At 41.0% G+C, this 15,411-nt stretch overlaps 1 long non-coding RNA gene across 1 annotated transcript in view; it reads right to left on the bottom strand.

The window, feature by feature from the left end:
- Positions 1–3,922: 3,922 nt before the first annotated feature.
- LOC108789463 overlaps positions 3,923–15,411 on the bottom strand; it is a 26,729-nt gene continuing 15,240 nt past the window's right edge. The window contains exons 2-3 of the long non-coding RNA XR_001941401.1: positions 13,503–13,577; positions 3,923–4,071 (exon numbers count right to left, since the gene is read on the bottom strand). This is a non-coding gene — a long non-coding RNA (uncharacterized LOC108789463). The remainder of the gene's footprint in view (positions 4,072–13,502; positions 13,578–15,411) is intronic.

The raw sequence follows: 15,411 nt of genomic DNA, 5'->3' as shown, positions 1-15,411 counted from the left end.
GAGATCATATAGCTCGGGTAACCGGCAGTTATATATCGGGACAGAACTACAGGTGATCGTCTATCGACCAGTTACGCGTTGTCTCACCACCCCTGCTATTGTTCTATATGGATCCGAGTTGATGGATACATCATATGCACATCTTGAAAGACCTAGGCTCCTTTCACACGGCCACTGACTGGGTCCGCCTGAAAAACTGACCTGATCGCAAGCCAAACGCAAGTTTATGGGCAGCCATGTATAAACAGACAGGCGTCCGTTTACACCCGACTCCGGCCGGGTACGGAAATACAAACTGATCAGTTGTCCGTTTCACCATTGTGCCAGATCAGTGGAAATCTGATGTCAATGGACACCCATGGTGCCCATTTACATTGGATTCCCCATAGACCGACATGGGGACCGGTAATTGCAGTTTTTTTTCCCTCTATCGCAAGATGGAGGAAAAAAAAACTGTATTGACATGGATGTCACAGCATTGACATCTGCTCCGTACAGCGGTGATCATAAGAGGATCCGTGCACGGATCCTCTCCTGATCAGCCTGTGTGAAAGTGACCTTATGTAACCCTTTATCATAGTGTTACTTTTTAGTCGTCCAGCTACTTTTCTAGGCACGGGACTGATACAGTATAATGACTGACTGAATACAGCATTTACTACAACATTTTTTATCTTTAACTTAGCGGTATTTGGGTCTTTATGGGACTATTGTGATTTTTGATGCATGTCTGTGCAATGAAGGTTTTGTATTGGTTTTTGATCCAGTGTCATCTTTCTCATTTTTGTTTATATTTTCAAGTGCTTTATACTTAAAAATCCTACGTTCGCTTTCCACTAAATAATGGAGGGGGCTATGCAAAGTTATGTTTACTCTAATAAACCCTGTCTGCACTGTTCTGGCAGACTTCATTATCAGTTGTAAACTAGATTTAAACACTGTCTGCCCTAATAAAGGGCGGGTTCACACCACTTACAGTGCGTTACAGCATGGTTACCTGCTGAAATGCACTGGATCGCATCCTGGCCAGCTCACTGTGCTCTGGGGCGTGGCAGTGCGTTCAAGTCAATGGCACCGCAGCCAAGCCCCTCTGCCCGTAGTGCAGTCGCCCGCACCAGAACACAGCAATACCTGCGTTCCGGTCCAGTGCGATGGCAAAAACTAGTGCTTGTACTTTTTTTTTTTGCGGTCACGTGAACCAGAAGGCAGGCATTTATGTGCCATGCGTCGTGTGCGGGCAATCGCACTGCGGGAGGGTGTGGCTGTGGTGCCATTTACTTGAATGCACCACCACGCCCCCTCATGGCAGGTTCACACCATCCAGTGCATTTATGTCACAGTTCCTTAAGACCAAATATAACCCATTGCGCTCCTGACCGCAAGTCCCAATAGTAAGGTGGGTGCGTGACAGCAGATGCCTGCGCAGATCATGTAAATTCAAGTAGAAAGTCACTCGCACTGCAAAGTGATGCCCAGTCAATCTCTTTATTGACTATGGTAGTGTAACATCTCAAAGCGACGTTTCAGAACCATGTGGTCCATTTCCTCAGGCCTTCTTGTTTGACTGAGGAAATGGACCACGTGGTTCTGAAACGTCGCTTTGAGATGTTACACTACCATAGTCAATAAAGAGATTGACTGGGCATCGCTTTGGAGTGCGAATGACTTTCTACTTGAATTTGTCACAGTTCGGTGACATGAAAGCACTGGATCGCATAATCAAAGCCTTCCCTGCGTTCTGTGGCGGGAGGGGGGCATGGCGGTGATATTCGCTTCAATTCATGGAATTTGGACATGAACGCACTTGCATGGTGTCAACAGGCTCTTAACACACAGTATGTTAATGAGAGAAAAGCTTAGTTTGACCATCTAGTTTCACTTTTTAAACTACTCAGAGCTTGGAATCTGCAGCAAGGCCATCACCAAAGAAACAGCCAAAAGGTAAGAAATATATATTTTTAGGTACGCTTTGTGAATGGAAACACATAGTAGGGTTTTCACAAATTTTACTGCAAAAGTGAAACTACACTTTAACCACTTTAAGTCCGTGGTGTTAAACCCTCTTCCCATCCAGGCCATTTTTAAGTATTCAGCGCTGCGGTACTTTGACATTTATTCCGTCATGCAACGCTGTACTGAAATTAATTTTATACCATTTTTTGGGGACCGATAAAGCTTTTTTTTGGTGGTATTTAATCATCACTGCGGTTTTTATTTTTTACTATATTAAGGAAAAATTACCGAAATAAAAAATAAACTGTTTCCCCTATATTAAATGATAAAACATTTATTACCCAATTGTTTGGTAAAATATAAAAGATGGGGTCACGTCAAGTAAAAATACACCAAACATGTCAAGCCTTAAAATTGCGTGCGCGCAAAACCTCAAAAAACAATACCCAAAATTGGCCGTAGGTGACTAAAAGCTTTTACCGCTCATCATTTTAGTGTCATCAGTGATTAATGGCCCTAAAATGATTGCCTTCGCGGCGATATGTAACGCGTGTTGCGCAATTGTCCTCTTTATGGAGATCATTAGGGGTCTCTAAGATGCCTGTCACCTGAGCACCCCAAAAGAAGCTGATGAAGCAGAGATCTGCTTCTTTTCTCTGGCAATAGCAGCCAGATGACTGACAGGTGAATGCGGAAGTGATGCATCACACATTACTTCCGCATTCACAGCACGGAGGGAGATCAGCAAGGAGGAAGATGCTGATCTCCCTCCCGACACCCTTCCAAGCTAGTCCCGGGCCGCAGATGGGGCAGCGTATCCCTGGATTGAAGGTGAGGGGTCAGGAGGGGGGGCGGTGGCAGCACTCGAGGGGGGGGAAGTGGTCACGCAGCCAGCACATACACACGATCGGTAGGCTATAGAGCAGCCGATCGTGTATATGTGAAACAGCTGGTAACGGCTCTTTACATCGGACGGGTTTTTCCTGCCCGTGCGCACGCTAGGGGTCGCGCGCAAGCAGAAAAAAAAATGCCGTCTAGTAACGGCAACCCGCCAATGTGACTGTGCTGTCGGTCAGTTTTATTGCAATGGGCGGACGGCAAGTGGTTAAAGTATGCTGTCCCGGGCGCAGCAAAGGAGCCCGAATCGATAACTGAGCCTCCTCCATGGTTTCACAGTAGGTATGGTGTTCTTTTCTTTGAATGTTTCATTTTTTTTCACCCCATTTGTAAACACAGAGCTAATGCTCAATCTGGGGGCAAAGTCCAGGGAGGTTAGCGACACACCTATGGACCCTAAACAACTTAATATTTTCAACTGTAGTTACTATCAAGCCGCTTAGAGATAGTCTTATGCCTTTTACTTTTGACATGTAGGGTCTAATTTTCTTTCTGGTCTCCTCAAACAACTCTGCTTACTTTGGTCCATGTTCAGTGTGGTTTAAAATATCACTAAGATGCACTCTATAATATCTTTTCTAGGGGTACTAACAAATCTGTCCATGCCATTTTAGAATATCTTGGCTTTGCTTTACTCTGACACATCAAAAGCATGCAGGTATACATGAGATGATTGCTTTTAGTTTCATCACTTTTCAGGAGGAATGAAACACTATTATAATAAGCTGTAAAGGGAATGGCAAATTTGTTCACATCTGTACTTGTTACTTTAACCCAGATGTACACTTTAAAAATATTAGTTTTATTAATGGTGCTAAATCCAACTTGGACACAGGAGGCATTAAAAAAGGGAATACTTCAGGAGACAATAGAAATATTTTTTTTACATACATACATATTATTGTATATTGTCATGTTACATTTACTTCCTGTCTCATAGGAAGTGTTCAGCTCTGAAAATCCCTATGACAAAATGTTTTCCTTATAATAAAGACAGCATTAGATAGAATTAAACCATACCATGCAGAAACAATCTTTACAGCTCTTATTTTAACTTGATACCTACTTCAGACCATTTAAGAATGCAGGATATACAGAAAGCGTGACAACAATCTTCTGGAAAGCCAACCTCCAGAGAAAGGCTGTTCAGACAAATTGGACATCTCTCAGAAGTACTCAACGCTACAGTACTGGCATGAGTGCCATCTTTGCCTTCTTCACCTATAAATTGGATGAAAACAGAAGGCATATATTTAAGTCACTAGGTATCATGGACAAACAGTCACTGCTTTTTTAGAAGTCTTTGAAGGGTAACACAATCTCAAGAATACAATTCAAAAATGAGCAACAGGGGCCTAGCAATGGTTGGCAGTTTTTTTAAGACAGGTTCTATTGTACAGCTGCCCCAAGTACTTCCTGTGCTTTTTTTTTTTAAGCTTTGTTTGAGGCATTAAAATGGGAAAAAATACATCTTTTGGTAAACAGACTTCAAGCTTAGGGCCAAAATCTGTGCATACTGTATGCAGACTTATTTTTAAAAGTGAATTCAAACCAAAAGAACACAAGTGTAATTTATTGCTTCTTACCATTCATCAGATGTGCAGGCTGCATTCATTTTTTTTTTTTTGGTCAGGCCATTTTTTCCCCCAGATAACACCTCATGGCATAGGGTAACAACATTTACTCACTGTAAGGCATCTGTATAAGAGCATTGTTGTCACCCTAGGCTGCTCTCTTAACCCCTTCATGACTGAGGCCCTTTTTTCGCTCCCCCAGCTCCCCGCGGACACCAAGGACGCCGGTCCCGGGCCCGTAGGAGGGGCAACGGAGCCCGGGAAGCACGGCGGCGGTGTCCGGGGGGGGGGGCGGCCCCTTCTTCGGGACACAGAAGCGATCTGGCGACAGGTAAGTCGCCAGGATCGCTTCTGTTGTAAAGCCGACAGTCGGCTCTACAAGTTTAAACAGAGTCCCGGCGTCAAAAGTCGCCGGGAGTCTGTTTAAACAGCCCCGATGCTGGCGACGTACACTGTACGTCGTCAGTCACGAAGGGGTTAATTTGGACTGCAAAAACCTTCCTCTTCCCTCTTCTCCATTACATAACGTGGAGGGAAGGCTGATAATGTTTGAGGGGCCTGTTCACATGATATCAGGTCCTGATCAGGTGCAGATGCGTTGCAACTGATGCAGTGCGTTTTTGATGCGTTCCAGTAAAAAAAAATTTAATTGTTTTTTGCTGGAGTGGGGCTGTTAGTATGTTAGCTGCAGTGCGTTTGATGCGTTTCCTGACCGTACAAAATGTGACGTAGTATTTTTCTGTTGTAACCTGAACGGACTGTGCACGTGAGCCCATAAAACACATAGGGATACATTTTTAGTGCAGGAGCGTACAGATCAGGTCAGCACAGAAAACGGACGTCGTGTGAACAGGCCCTGAGATTTCAGTTCAGTACACAAAGTTAAAAAAAGGACACTGGATTTGTCAGCATCAGTTTTTCTGTACTTGCAGAAAACGTACTTGGCCTGAAAAAGACTAATGTGGTCCTCACTTCTCAGGATAACCTGCAATATACTGAACTTCTAATTTAGATGTTTATTGAAACTCAACATGGCTCTCTCATGTTCAGGGCTTGAAAAATTTTAGGGCGTCTCTTTTAGAGTTATCAGTGATTAATGACTCTAAAATGATTGCTCTCACTCCGACTTTTGCGGCGATATGTAATATGTGCGGCACAATAGGCGCAATCGTCGGTTTCGCACGTAGGCGCACCCCGACGCATATCTGCGTGTGTATGTGGGGGGCGGGGACTTTAAAAAAATGTTTTCTTTTTTAATTTTTTTTTATGATTTTAATTTTTGTAATACTTTTTTTTTTTTTTTTACACACAACTTTATTGCTATTACATGGGGGTGCAAAGAAGCCCCCTATGTGATAGCCAATTTACATGACAGGTCCTCTTTATGGAGACATCAGGGGTCTCCAAGACCCCTGTCACCTAGGGACTCCCAGAGAAGTTGATAAAGTAGAGATCTGCTTCACCAGTTTCTGTAGTTGGGAAAGACAGCTGAATGCAGGAAGTGATTAATATACATCACTTCCTAATACAAGTGATCGGGCGTCTCTAGAGTCTTGAATGTAAAGCTCCCGGCCAGCCGTTTAATTTTCAAGCCCAGCTCATCTTCCTTTCAAGCATATTTTTTAACCAGTCACCATTCAAGACCTGTCACTGGCCCAATGCCATCACAGAGGGAAAGTAAGCCCCCCCCTAAAAAAAATAAACCACAATTTTTGTACTCCAGGTACAATCCTTTGCATAAGGGACACAGCTAGATAATTAAGCAGCCTAGAGTTATACACATCTGCCAACAGGAGAAATGGACACCAAGCACCCAGAAACTGAAGGTCAGCTCCTAAAGTGACATTAAAAAAGGTAAACCCCCCCCCACCTTTTCTGCTATAAGCACTTACCTTATTTGATGCCTCTTGCTCCAATCGTCATTTTCCTTCCACTCGTTTTAGACAGTCCCTCAAGCTCTGGTGCCGGTCTCTAATCCAACACAGACTCCTCGTTTCCCACGGTGTCTGTCCAACATGCGTGTGTGCTCCTGCGTTCATCAAGCTTTAGTGCACGTTTTCTCCCCTACCCTCTACTATACACTTCTTCACAGCCAAGTGCTTCAGCTGGGAGCAAGCGGCGCTGGAACAGGCACATCATTGGGTATTTCCCTCATTTTGTAATCATGGGGCAGTATATATTATATAACTTAGCAAACTAGGAGCATCCAAAAGCAGTCCAAACTGATGGGCAGAATACTCATAGGTGAACCAGCCAAAACAAGAAAAAAACAATCAAAAAAAAAGGGAAACAAAAGGGTATGGGCCTGTTTTAAATGCTGGTATATAAAATAACATACCCCATTACACCTAGCCTGTGCAGATGGTATGGTCACTAGGTAGATCTAGCTAGGCCTGTACTAGCTAGCATTGAAAAAGAGGGGAGAACAGAGGAAGATGCCAAATACAAGATAGGTTGCAGTGGCACTGAACTTGCTTGATGGCAGCAGATACCAAAACATCAGTAACATTTTAGTTCTACGCAACAGAAATATACATCACACATTCCAATAACATGTAAGCTGTGAGAAATTCTTTAGCATCTTCTTCTAAATTAGACAGCGATTTAGGTCACTAGTTAAGCAGTCCATGAAGTGATAAACATCAGTACAGTATCTCTGTATTGGTAGAGCTCTGATCACCTGTTAAAGGTTCAGTGTTGCTGCTGTCAGCAGTAGTCGAGATATTGTTGCACCGACACGGCTGCAAGATGATTATGTTGATTTGATCGCTTGAGACGTCTTGGTCAGAGTTCTCGTAGCATGAGTTTTGAGAGAGGAATTTCTTAATTCTCAATAGTTTTACAATTGCGCACACTGTTTGAACCCTGCCCATTACTGGAGTAAGAAGCGCCTATAATAATCTAGGTTAGTTCTTTAAGCACGAGGTCCATTACGATGAACACTTTTGTGCCGCTCTTGTACATTGTGGACTCTTTGGATTTCTCTTTCCAACAGAAGCACGATTTTGGCATTATCGTCTAATGGCGATACATAGACTTGTCATACACATGATGTGGGTCTTCCAGTACAGAGATCTCTTGACATTTCACTGCAGTTGACAAGTACAGGAAAATGAATTCCTTCAGTTCCTTTTGTGTCTGAAGTAATAAGCTCTTCAGTACTAGCAATTCCTGTGGTTTTCTACTTTCTACACCAGCACATGTACCTAGAATGTAGGGCAATACTGCTCTCTCTACATTAAATGCGGCAGAGTCCAAAGTGAAAAATTAATGATGGATTTAAAGGTCTAACAGCATAAATTGACAGCATTCTTTGGTTGACCTTGAGGGAACACTAGCCAGATATATTTTGGGACTGGTTTTCTTTGAAAGTCCTTTATGATGTCAGCTCCCTATATTTCGATATAATAGTTGGGAGGTGGCAGTTCATGGCTCTACCCATTATAATCTTATGTGGGTGCAAGCTCTTCAGTGGATGATAGTAGATGCAAGCAGCCTTGGTGTAAAGCCTAAACATGTCTCACTCTCACATTCTGATTACTTAAAGTGGCACTAAACGCAGCAGGTAAACCTTAATGTATTAAAGTACCCCAACTACTAACAAATTTAGCTTATTTGTGTATTACTCAGCGGTAGATCCTCAAATCACCTCTGAATTCATGCCGACACTCATTCCTTTTGGAGGGCGACTACTTTTCCCTTTGTCCCTGTGTGTGTTGTAAAGTAGCCACAGCTCCAAGCTCACTCCTGTGATGGACTACAATCTCATGTTTAATTTACTAATTTCTATTTAAATTATAGCCTATCACGAAATCCAGCTTGGAGCGGTGGCTAATTTACAACACAGACTATGGGAAACAAAAAGTAGCCACCCTCCAGAAGGAAGGACAGTGTCCGCACCAATTCAGAGATGATTTGAGGCTCTACAGCCGAGTGATACACAAATAAGATACATTTTTGTTAATAGTTATAGTACTTGAATACATTAAGATTTAACTCCTGAGTTTAATGGCACTTTAAATGTAGCCTTACAGTCACAATCATTGCTGATAGTTGGTGTAACTCCCAACTATCTTATGGAGACAACGTTCCTAGAGTCTGTTTGGTGGTGAGGTTTTCACTTTATGTAATTTGGGGGGTGCGGTCTGGGAATGTTTATGAACTTGAAAAACAGGAGAAAGGTGGAAAGGATATTGGAATTTAATCTTGATAGCTTGAACCCACTGCTGCCCATCTTTCTTGGATATTGTCAAGCAATTTTGCTACAACGGGGTTCACACCATGTGCGGTGTCTAGGAAGCTAAGATCTGATAGATGTGGGTTTCCTTAATGATTTCCAGTTCAAGAAGAAAATGGCTTTGTTCCTGGAATCTCTGATCGTCTGTAGGATAGTTTCGGAAATCCCTGCAGTCCCTTAATCAATGCAAGGCCCAAAAAACTTCAGAGTTCCATAAGTTTGATTTAAATCTCTCCCACACAAGGTGAAGGCCCTTGTCTGGGTTTTGGATGTGGATATATTTCCACTTTTGCAGCCAAATTGGGACAACATATACTTTATATTTGTTGCATATTCTCTTTCTCATAGCATAAATAGTAAGTGTGCAGCGCTACAGATCTACAGCTGGTTTAATGAGTCTAGCATAAGCAATGAGTCTAGCATAGCATAATCTACCACATAGCATAAATAATAATTAAAAAAAAAAATACATATAATTGCTGCTTGCATTTTAACTGTTTTCTACTTGTTTAAAAATCCTACCTAGCTTGCCTTGTGTGTGTAATGTTAAGGGAGGCTATGGGATGCTATGTTTTCTCTAATTAACCCTGTAGGTACGATGCTCCTGTCACAACAAGGTGGAGAAGCAAACTGGTTCAGTCCAGGTGAAGGCTTGACATCTGGGAGGTTTGACCGCACCCAGTAGTTTTTTGTGGCGATTAAGTGAGCTTAAAGAAGAACCAAGAAGAACTACAGGAAAAACGCTTCTCAACCCTTACAGTGGGGCTACCCCCACACTGCTAAGGGTTAAGTGCTCGTTTTCGTCTAGGTACGGATAGGCGGCAGCAGTCTGGTGGAACGCTCTAAGCCAGCCAGTCAGCTGAGAGGTTCAGGTGAGTATAACTTTTTTTAGCACCTAGATGGAGCTAGACTTAACCCTTGCAGTTCAGGGGTGTAACAGTTCCCCCCCCAAGTTCTTATTATAACGATGGCCTGTAAAAGGCATACAAATTACTGTATAGGTGTTAGTAACTTTGGAGCAAAGAAGTATCCTTCTGGCGTATGTACTTTGGGTTGCTGTACAAGCTTTGAAGCATTTCTTTAGGACCAACTGCAATTCATCTATTCAGAATATTGTCATCCAAGGCTGTCAAAATAAGATGGACTTTTTCCTCTATGGTTTGATTCTAAAACTTTAAGCATATCCACAGCTGCTGTTTCCTTTCTTTTGGAGGACCGTTAGCTAGGCTTCTGCCTGTGCTTGGGTAGATTGCGCTTCTGTTTGAGCAGCTTGTGCTTTGATAACCCTCTCCATACAATAAGCTTCTGCCTTTACTGCTTTTGCTTTAGTCTGGGCTGAGATGACCACTGAGTGTAGGCCCTTAGCAATCTATAAAATGTCTGAGTGTCTTATAGTAAGATGGCAATATGCAGTTTCATACAGTTGTGAGATCCGTCTATGACTTGGCCTCCTGGAAAGTAACATGTCTATGTCAGTTATAAGCAGTAAAGTTATTTAGCGCTCGAAGAGACTCTGCTCTATTAATACTTAGTCTCTTTTAGCTTTCCAGTTGCATTGGTTGGTTCTATAGCCTTAACTGGTTTATCAGCAGCATTTATGCATTGCACAGTCCAATTCCACAGATCTGATAGACATTTCTGCCCTGTTTGTTTCATATTTCTCTGAGCTTCAGAGAAGGCTTAACTGTACATATGGGTCTAGCAGATCTCTCCCTGTTGTAAATCATCATGGGGAAGAGCAGGTTGCTCACTGTAGATATGTAGTGGATGCACACAATTTTGAGACCTGTTGTGTTTGTGTGCAGTAATATGTTAATCAGTAAGCGTTTATGCAGAAAAGAAACCAAACACAGTCTAATGCAGTACAGCACTTCCAGCATCAGGGATAATTATAGAAACAGTTCTTGTACAAGTTTAATGCACAGAAAATCCACGCACAGTTTCCCAAACTGCAGAAAAATGTGCTTCTGAGTGATAAGACACACACAAGGTAAATGCATGGAGTAGATTGCTATCCAATTCTAGTTGCTTTCGAAATGTTATTTGCTTGCAGATCTCAGTTTGTATTGCAGCATGTGGCCATTCAGACCATGTGCTTATGGAGACATAGGGAAACTTCTAAAAAAAAAAAAAAAAAAAAAAAAAAAAAAAAAAAAGGAGAAGAAGAAGGCTTTAGAAATTTTTACTGCTTTGTTTCAAAATGCCAATATATGCAATGACAGATCCTTAGAACCACTTTAGACATTGGCCACTTTCTGACTTGGCACAATCCACAGACAGTTTAACTCTTCAATAAGGTGCAAGATAAATCCAACATAGTTTTATTTCATATAAGTGCAGTACAGAGAATGTTTCTAAATTATTTTGAGGTCCAATACATTTAGTAGTCCTATCACTGGAGCCATTTTTTAAACTTTATTTTATAGTTTATCCGATTAACCGATTAAATCGAACTTAATAATCGGCTAATATAATCGATTTTGAAAATAATCGTTAGCTGCAGCTCTACATCAATGGCTTTCTATACCTTCTCCCTGTAATGACCAACCCTGAGGGAATATGAGGAAGCAAGGAGGGTCTTGCTAGGGCTGAATTAACTAGCACTGAACAGGAGGGGAGAACAGAGGCAGATACCGAATATGAAAAAACAAGCAGTGAAGCTAAAACTACCACTAGATGATAGCAAATACCAGATCATCAAAATCACCAAAAACATGCATCAGACGTTTGACAGAACAGGCAATAGCCACTTAAAGGACATTCCAACCAAAACTAGCATCTGCGGAAGCAGAGATATCAACCTTGTGTCACAAAAAAAAAAAAAAGTATGTTAAGAACACCAGGCCTGGTAATGCAAAAACCCAAGAAACACTCACAAACACAGTGGAAAGAGCTGTAATGGGAAAAGAAGGCACTTTACCTTGTAATTCATAGGCATGCACAACAGTCTGTCAAATCCACATATAGTGGATCTGGAAACCGGAGGAAAGCAGACACCACTTTAGTAAAAAGCAGCTTGTGCAAAACAGCCATGTCTTTGGGTAAGAGTAAATAAGAAAAGAAAAAAGGATGGTGCGAAAACCTGATCTTTATATTGCTAAAGGGCCAAGAGTTGCTTTACCCTCCAAAAAAAAAAAAAACAGGAAAGACCACAGCCCACCAAAAAAAGCACATGGGAAAACCCCCAGACACACACCAGTGGATAGAAGATTTAACTTGATCGGAATTACAAAATCCAAAATTCATTAAGAAGCAGGGTAAAGGATCCATTCTGGTGATAACAGAGCTGGGCGATCTGGTGTCATGATGTCAGAAACAAGATTGACATACTAAACTCTTCAAGGCCAATTCTGAAGTAGGAAAATTACTGGAATGCCCTTGACCTTCTGAAGTAGACGAGGTAAGAGTTTTAGTGCAGCAAATGCACAGATCCAGATAAACGGATCCCATGGCACTACCGCCAAGGTGTGAGTTAAAAGGAGGATTTCCCCATTCACAATAAAAAGTACAGCTTGCACAAAAACAATAATCAAGACATACAGGCAAATCTAGTACAAGGGATAGATCTTTAATCCCCCTCACAAAGAGCCCATTCTAATAAGGATGAATCCTTCAAGTACACAGCATGTGAATTATATCCACGAATGGCAAGCTGTAGTAAAAAGAGAATTTTAATCCTTTTACAAGTGGCCAGACAGATACAGCTGCTGCAGCAGCAGCAAAAAAAAAAAACCCCAAAAAAAACAACCCCCCACACACCTAGCCTCGGAACAAAACAGAGAAAAAAAAACATCAATAAGGCCTACAAGCTACTCAACAATGAGACAGAAAAACTGGTTCAGTTCTGGTCCACAAGGAATCCCAAGACATGCTTACCTGACCTGAAACAAAGTCATATGCTAACTGGAAAACAAACAAGTTGTCACTGCCGCTCACAAGAACACCGTTAAACTTAAAGTGACAAGAATTTAGGGCTGACAAGGAGAACACAAGGATACCCTCTGAAAACCTGTGCTTGTTATCCGACTGGAGAGACTTCCAGGATTTCAGTATTCAGCCTAAATATACCAGCAGCTGTTAATAGTTAAACAATCTTCCAAAGACCAGAAAAAAAAAAAAAACCAGAGCTGAAGAAAATGTGTCTACTCTTGACACCAAGGAGATATGAGGTGGGAGGGGATACGAGTCCAAAGCTGGCCTTCAGTTTAGGTTCTACAGGAGCACTGACACTAGCCACAGTTTTTATTTCTCCTTTCTCCTTGTTAGAACTTTAGGTTGAGTGATTATAAAGCTGTGCACCTTAAGGGACAATATAGCTAAAGTGTTTTACAAAAATTTAAATATGTGGTAGGGCGTGCACACATGCATAAACCACATGTATCTCTGGCACATCGGAGAAAGAGGAATATTAATGGTGTTATTCACAGTTAATTATAAACTGATGTGAATGTGCAACTATGTAAAGCGCTGCGTAAATTGGAGGCGCTAAATAAATACCTGCAATAAATAAACTGATGAACTACAAAAGGCTTTTAAAGTGTTGCCTGTGGACAATTTAGGGTATTATTTTTTTAGCCTTGTCGAAGAAACAGGCAATTTTAAGGTGCAACATATTTGCCATTTACTGGACACAATCTCATCTTTTTTTTATTATACAATAAAAAATAAGTTATATTGCGTTTGTGTGTAATAAAATGAATGAGTATTTTTTACTTACTGAAAATGTTTGATAAACATTTGCGCAAATATCCCGCGGCATAAAAATGTGCAACTACCATCTTTTCATTCTACAGGGCCTCCAGTTTTAGAAAATACATACATACAAAAAATTCAACTCTTACCATCTTTTTCTTCATGTTGCTGGTCTCTGGCACCAGGCAAGCATAAACGTTTGTTACTCATTTTTCCCAGTAAACCTAGAAAACAAACCATACATAAGTACTGCATTCCCCTATGCATGTCCATATCATTATCAATTACAGTTGCATACTAAAAGGCAAAAGTATGGGCAAAAATGGCACGCGGTGCAGTCTGTCACTAGCAATATTTACTTTTTTTTTAATATTTACTTTTTATGCCCATCATCAGATCCTTTCATTTTCCGCTTGCTGTAATAAGGCGACAAATTATGTTTGTTTTGCAGTGAAATCACAGCAGTGTTCGTATGAACAGGTCTAAAATGGACAAGCAGTTTTAGATGGATTAAGTAAGCCACAAATGAAAGACCAACTCCAACAATACAGTATTTTATAAGCAGTTAAAACTGACATTAAAGGCTAAAGTCCACCCCAATCCTAGCGTAAGGACATATCTTAAAATTATGCCTCTTAATCGGATCATCATTTTCTTTCCTGTAGTTGTCAGGAGTCCCTCCAGCGCTGGTGTAGGTCTCTGATCCAGCGCTGACTCCTCTCTCTTAACTGGCACTTCCTGTCCCACAGAGTTTGTTTGCTGCATTTACTTACCTTGTGTCTCTTCTCGACTACCGGCCGAAGATCTGAACTGCGCATGCGCCCGCCCCCAGATCCTTTGTGGCAGCTCGAGAATTTTCAGATGTTCGGACAGGAGCGCGCGGCGGGGACACAGGTACGTTTAAATCCTATGAAAAAGTTTTGTGCTGGGACCATATACCATTTCATGAGTCAGACTGAACAACAGCATTGTTTGGTGGTGCATATTTGGCTGTGGAAATTAGATGATGCACTGAGCGAGGCTAAAGAATTCTTCTAAGATCTACAGAAAAGATGATTATGTGCCCCTTTGTCTGCTTATGTGGGCTACTGTAGCATTGCCTGAAAAACCTGTACATGGGTTCTGCCTATGGAAATGTTTCAGACCTAGCAACACAGCTTGAGGTTCCTTCCAGTTGGAAGATCTGGCCGACTTCTATTTCAATCAGTAGAACAGTAGAAAGGCATCATGGCACACTCACAAACTAGCATGTAAAACAACTTGTCTCACCACTAAGGACAATGACAGAGGTTTGGATACACGTCAATCAGGTCGCCTGGACTATCTGGTCTTTTAAATGGGCTCCCCAGTCATATTCGTCAGCATCTGTGGCAAGTTTAATTTCCACTAAATTCCCAGTCAGATTTGTGCAAAGCCACAACAGACTGTAGACGCAAGTGTGCAAGAGTCTCCACCAAAACCTTGGAAAAGATTCAGAGTCCAAAAAAATTGCCAAAAAGGCAGGGATTTGAAATAAGAGTTCCATCTGCCCCTCAATGGTTATCGCTATTTAACCCCTTCATGACTGAGCTAGTTTTCAGGTTCTGTTCATAAATGACTGACACATTTTTTACATTTTTGCTGTGTGATTCTTCCACAGCAGTAATATACTTTCTTACTAAATGTACCCACACATATTATATATTGTTTTTTTAGAGGACAGATAGGGCTATATAATTATATCACATATGTGTACCTAACCCCTCACTTAATTTGAATAAAATAAAAAAAGAGGAAAAAAAACCCTTTTTTCACAAGTTTTGATTATTATTATTTTTTTTTAGAATTTTTTTATATTATAGTATAAAAAATATATTTATATATAATTTATATTTTCCTAATTTTGTTTTACACTTTATTTTAATTTTTTTACACTTTGTAAAAAAAATAAAAATAAAATAAAAAAACTTTTTTTTTTCTTGTCAGTTTATATCAAGCAATCACTATGACAGCTTGATAAATTAACTTTTTTATTTTATTTTTGGCTATTAGGCTGATCCAAACTTAGGAACAGCTAAT

The sequence above is a fragment of the Nanorana parkeri genome, unplaced genomic scaffold (genome assembly GCF_000935625.1).
Source record: "Nanorana parkeri isolate BGI_ZX_2015 unplaced genomic scaffold, ASM93562v1 scaffold399, whole genome shotgun sequence".
NCBI classification, from domain to species: Eukaryota; Metazoa; Chordata; class Amphibia; order Anura; family Dicroglossidae; genus Nanorana; species Nanorana parkeri.
The sequence above is the reverse complement of the archived record's forward strand: the minus strand, read 5'-3'. Positions and strand labels throughout refer to the sequence as shown.